Genomic DNA, 6,756 nt, shown 5'->3' on the forward strand with positions numbered 1-6,756 from the left:
ACAACTACATTTTCAAAAGGCTTTCAGGGTAGGGGAGATGGGAAACCACCAGACTCACCACCCAAAGCTAGGGAAGGCTATGTGAACAGAAATAGGGTAAAAAAAGAAGTGGATTAAGTCTTACTAAATCTACAACGCAGTCCCTGCTCAGCTGAATTTCTGATTCAACGGAAGGGATCTGCCCCTCAGCCTTTCTACCTGGCTGAAGAAAGGGGGCTCCTTCTGGCAGAATAGTACAGCATCTGCAGTGTCTATGATTCTTTTATACACGGTGTGTAGCATTTAATAAGAGAATGGCTCAACTTGTAAAAAGACTGGAAAATGAAACCTATAAATATCAGAAAGACATTGATTGTAGTAGTGAATACATAACTGTGTGATTATACCAAGAGCCATTAATTGTACTCTTAGGTTGGACTATATAGTGTGGAATAAAACTATATAAAAAATACAGTTAACATATGCAGAAGACAGGATTAGGGAACTGAAAGGATAAATAATAAGAAATGTCCAAACTGAAGTCCAGGGACAAAGAAGAAAGGGGGAAATGGAATGGTGCATAAGAGATGTGGAACACAAAAAAGATTGTACACACACGCAATAGGAGTTCCAGACAGAGAAGAGAGGACAAATGGGGCAGAAGTAATATTTGAAGACATAGTGTCTGAGAAATTTCCTAAATTGGTCAGATGTCTTCCCACAATTTCAAGGTGCTTGATAAATCTCAAACAAGATATGTTCAAAGAAAAATACACCAGGCATATCACAGTCAAACTGTTGAAAGCCAAATATAAAAAAAGAATCTTAAAAGGATTCAGAAGAAAAAGCACAACTTTTTTCAAAAGAACAACAATAATACTTATGACAGTCTTTTTTTTCATTCCATTCTACATATGCAATCAGTTATTCTTAACATCATCACATAGATGCATGATCATCCTAATGACAGTCTTTTAACATAAATACTAGAAGACAGAGGACAGTGGAAATATATCTTTAAAGTGCCAAGAGAAACAACCAACTTAAACTCACTCAATGAAATAATTAAAAACACATGATTGATATAAAATAAAAAGGGAAATGAGAATAAAAAAAGATAAATAAAAAGGGAAAGGAGAAATAGAAAAAAATTAGATATTAATCTTAAGACCTTCTGGAATATTCAGTTAATTACATTGACTTCAAATGGACTGAACAATCCAGTTAATGGGTAAGCATTGTCAGACTGGATGAAAAGCACAATTATATGTCGTTTACAAGAGACACCTTATATAAATAAACAGAAAAGTGGAAAGTAATAAAATGTAAACATATATCCTATGTAAATACTAACAGAAATTTGATATAGCTATATTTTAAATCAGGAAAAATGAATTTCAAGGTAACATATAATTGTTGATCCATAGGGATATTTCATCATGGTAAAATGGGCGATTTAATAGGAAACCACATCAATCCTAAATTTGTATGCATTTAATAACCTGCCTCCAAAATATATGAAGTCAAAATTTCCAGAACTAAAAAAGAGAGGAGTGTACAAATATAGTTGGAGATTTTAATGTATTTTTCTCAAAAACTTATAGAACAAGCAAAGAGAAAATTAGGAAAGATCTAGAAAAATGGAATGACATGATCAAATAACTTAAAGTAACTGATGTATGAGACTATATAGCCAAGAACCGCAGAGTATATATTCTTTTTAAGTACACATGGATCATTCATCAAAATTTACTAAATTACAGAGCATAAAGCCAATTTCAAAATGTTAAAATCACATGTAATTTGACTACTGTGGAATTGAATTAGACATTAACAAATTGATAGAAATTGATAATTAGAACATTTCCAAATGTTTTGAGTTAAGAAACACAATTCTAAGTCATCCAAAGATCAAAGAAGAAACCAAATAGAAATAAGAAAATATTCTGGACTAGATGATAAGAAACATACTTGTGCAATACATCTAAAGCAGTCTTCTGTGGGCAATTCATACTTCCACATGCACACATTAGAAATGAAGAATGGATGAAAATCAACTATCTATGATTCTGTATTAAGAAGCCATAAGAAGACCAATAAACTGAATCCAGAGAAATGTAGAAAAAAGGAAATAAGAAGAACAGAAATGAATGAACTAGAATGTGTATATATATGTCTGTGTTTTTATATATATATATTTTTAAATAATCTTGAACAAGTAGGGTTGTCATAGAAATTCTAATTATTGGTTCAACATTTGAAAATCAGTCAATGTAATTTACTGCAATAATAAAACAAAAGAAAAAAGCATGATCATGTCAGCAAATGCAGAGAAAAGATTAATATAATTCAACATCCTTTCATGGTACAAACTCTCAGGAAACTCTGAATAGAAGAAAACTTATTTAACTTGATGAACAGACTCTACCAAAACCCAAACATTATATTTAAACTTGAAATAGTGAATAATTTCCCCTTAAGATAAGGAACAAGGCAAACTTGTTCTCACCACATCCATACAACATTTTACTAAAGATATTTGCCAGTGCAATACGGCAAGAAAAATAAAGAAATGCTTTAATGATGGGAAAGGAAGAAAATTTATCATTATTCATGTATGACATGATTGCCTATGTAGAAAATCTAAATGAATCTATGAACAATTACTATTAATAAATGCATTTTATAAATTTTCTGGATACAAGGATAATATCCAGAAATTTCTGTTTACTACCAACTATTAAAATAAACCTGAGCTGAAATAAGAAATACAATTGACAATAGCACTAAATATCAAATATCTACTGATAAATCAAGTGAGAGATTTGCAAAACCTCTACACTGAAAACTAAAAACATTGTTGGTAAAATTCAAGAAGACCTAAATAAATGGAGGATATACTATGTTCAAGGATGGAAATTTCATTTTAAACTAAGTCCATTCTTTTTAATTTGACCCATAGACCCAATAAAATACAATCACAATTCCAGAGGAAATTTTGTGGAAATTGACAACCTGATCCTAAACATATGTAGAAATACAAAAGACATAGAATAGCCAAGGCACTCATGAAGGAGACTAAAAAAGTGGGAGAATGTACACTGAAAGATACAAGACCAATAATAAAATAAAATACTAAGAAAGGTTTGTAATGATGAAAAAACACACAATGGAATAGAAAAGAAATCCCAGAAACAGGTCCACATATGCATTGTCATCTGTTCTATGACAAAGTCACCACTCCACTTCTGTGGGGATGAGGAACATCTTTACAATGAATGGTGCTGGATCAATCAGAACTTCTTTTCTTTTTCTTTTTATTTATTTATTTTTTTACATGGGCAGGCACTGGGAATCGAACCCAGGTCCTCTGGCATTGCAGGCAAGCATTCCTGCCTGCTGAGCCACCGTGGCCCCAATCAGAACTTCTGAATGGAAAAGATAAATGGTACTTTGAGCCCTAATTTGTCACAGGATATACAGCATCACTTTCATGTGGATGCTAGCTCTAAATATAAAACCTTCTAAAACTATAATAAAGTTTCTAGAAGAAAACGTAAGATAATGTCTTCATGACTTTGGAGTAAGCATTTTTTTCCTTAAACATGAAACAAAAACATAAAATAAAGGAAATATTGATAAATTGAACTTTTTACATATTAAGAGCTTCTGGGACAAGTGGTATAACAGAGTGAGAAGTTCAGCAAACATGCTCCCCCAAAGCAGTGATAAAATTAGACAAAATTGTCAGAAACAAACATGTAAAGTCTCTGCAAATCAATTAAAGGTATACAACAATTTGAGAAGTGTTTTTTTTTTTTTTTTTTTACAAAAATAACTAACTTTGGGTAAGAACAGTGTGTGTATATGGCATTTCTGCCTGGGACTATACCCACTCCAACCCCTATTCCCAGCTCAGTTGGCACAGTTTGTTAGTTTGGAGAAGAGTATGAAAAGTCCCATAGCCTGTGGCATTGTTAGTATGTGTGGTGATGTCAATGGCACTTCAGTAGGGTAGGCCAATCCCCATAGGGAAAGCACCAGACTAGAAAAATAGTCAGAAATGTAACAGGGGAACAATGAAACAATTAACATCTGACTTTGCATCAGAAACAATGGAGACCACAAAGCAGTGAATAACATATTTAAAATTATCAAAGAAAAAAATGTTAGCTGTTAATTTTATATCCAGCAAAGCTATCCTTCAAAAAATAAAAAAAGTGAAAGACATTACCAAATAAACAATACTGAGAAAATTCATTGCTGCCGTGCTTGACTTAAGACATTTTAAAGGAATTACATTAGGCTGAAAGGAAATAATATGATAAGTAATAAGGTGAATATGTGGGTAAATATAAATGACTATGAATTTCACTTTTGTCCTTTTAACTTCTTTCACAGGCCTAAGTTTGCATACAGCAATGATTATAGCACTGTACTGCTGGATTTGAAACATGCATATATGTAATACATATGACAATTATACAAAGCAAAAGGGCTGAGATAGAGCTATAGTGGACCAAATTTTCTATAGTTTGACAGAATTAATATTAATTCAATTAGATTGTGATAGATTAAGATGCAATTACAATTTCTAGAGCAACCACCAAGAAAATAACAAAAATCAGGGGAAGTAAATGGTACACTAAAAAATATCAATTTAACAGAAAAGATGGCAGTAAATGAAGAACAGAGTAATGAAACACATGAGACATAAAAAACAAATAACAAAATGACATACGTGAATTCAATGATAGCAATAATTGTACGATATGTGAATGGACTAAACACTCCACTCAAGGTAGAGATTGTTAGATTCAAAAACACAAAAGATTGAAAATAAAGGGTGGAAAATATATATCATGTAAATAATAACTATAAGAGAACTGGAATGGCTATACTTATATGGGACAAAGTAAACTTTAAAACAAAAAATATTATCAGAGATTAAAAGGGACATTTCATAATGACGAAAAGAGTCAATTCATCAAGAAGATATAGCAATAATAATGGCCAAAACAAGACAGCCACAAAATACATGAAACAAAAACTGACATAATTGAAAGGAGAATAAAGAATTCAAAAAGAGCTGGGGACTTCTCACTCTCAATAAATGATAGAATTAGACAGAAATCAATAAGGTAAAGAAATCAATAAGGGTAAGGAAGACTTGAACAGCCCTATAGATCAACCTGACCTAAGCTGCAGTATCAAGAAATTAGAACTGAGAAGGAAGAGCAAATAAAGCCAAACAAATAATGAAGGTTAGATTAAAGACTGATGGAAAACAAAAATAAAAGAAAAACAAACAAACAAAAAACAATGAAACAAAAATCAGAAAAGCAACAGAGGAGAAAGGTCAATGGAAACAAAAATTGGTTCTTGAAAAGATTAAAAAAATGAGCAAACCTTTAGCTAAGCTGAGCAGGAAGAAGAGAGAAGACACAAATTACCAAAATTAAGGATGAAAGAGTGGGCATTAATACTGACTCCACATATATTAAAGAGATTCTGTGGGAATACTGTGAACAACTTTATGTCAACAAATTAGACAATTTAGGTAAAATTGAGCTATAGCTTCAAAACAATGCCTATCAAAATTCCAGCAGGCTTTTTTTGGGGGGGGGCAGGGGAATTGGGTGTAGAAATTCTTAAAATTTCACACGGAATTGCAAAGGAACTAGAATAGTCAGAAGAGTTTTGACATAAAAGAGGAGTTATACCACCACTCTCAAACTTACTATAACACTATCCTCATTAAGGCAGTGTGGCACTGGTTGGTGTAAGGATAACCACATGAGACAAAGGAATGGAATTGAGAGTACAGAAATGAACTCTTACGGTCAACTGATTTTTTAGAGAAGGATTCCAAGGCAATTCAATGGAAGAAAGGGAGAGTCTTTTCAACAAATGATGCTGGGACAACTGTGTATCTATATGCAAAAAGATATATTTAGATCATTACTAATATCATACATGCAAAAATAGTTCAGAAGGAGCAAAGATCTAAATGTGAGGGTTAGAAGTATAAAACTTCCAGAGGAACGCATAAGGAAAAATTTTTATGCCCTTGGGTTAAGCAAAGAGTTCTTAATTATGATGCAAAAAGCATACTCCATAAAAGAAAGAAAAAGTCTGAAGAATTTGACTTGATCAAATTAAAGCCCTTTTCCTTTCAAAAGACACTATTAAGGAAATGAAAAGACAAGCCACAGATTGGGAGAAAATATTTGCAAGCTATATATCTGAAAAAGAGCTTACATTCAGAATACTTAAAGACCTCTTACAACTCAGTAAGAAGAAGACAAACAACTTAATTTTTAAAAGATTTCAATAGGCACCATGCCAACTAAATATACAAGCTAATAAGCACATGGAAAGATTATCAACGTTATTAGTCATCAGGGAAATGCAAATTAAAATCAAATGATATACCTCTACACCCACCCACCACAATGAGCTATAATAAAAAAGACAGACTATTCAAATATTATGAGGATATGGAGAAACTTTAATGTTTATACAGTGCTGTTGGGAATGTAAAATGTTACAGCCACTTTGTAAAACAGTTTGACAGTTTCTTAACAAGTTAAATATATATCAAATGTTTAAAGAACTCCTACCAATCCTTCACAAACTATTCTAAGGAATAGATGAGAAAGGAACATTTCCCAATTAATTCAATGAGTTAGTATTACCCATATACCCAAACTAGACAAAAAAACTATGGACCGGTATCTCTTATAAATATAGATATAAAAATCCTTAACAAAATAT

The sequence above is a fragment of the Tamandua tetradactyla genome, chromosome 8, assembly GCF_023851605.1.
Source record: "Tamandua tetradactyla isolate mTamTet1 chromosome 8, mTamTet1.pri, whole genome shotgun sequence".
Classification (NCBI taxonomy): domain Eukaryota; kingdom Metazoa; phylum Chordata; class Mammalia; order Pilosa; family Myrmecophagidae; genus Tamandua; species Tamandua tetradactyla.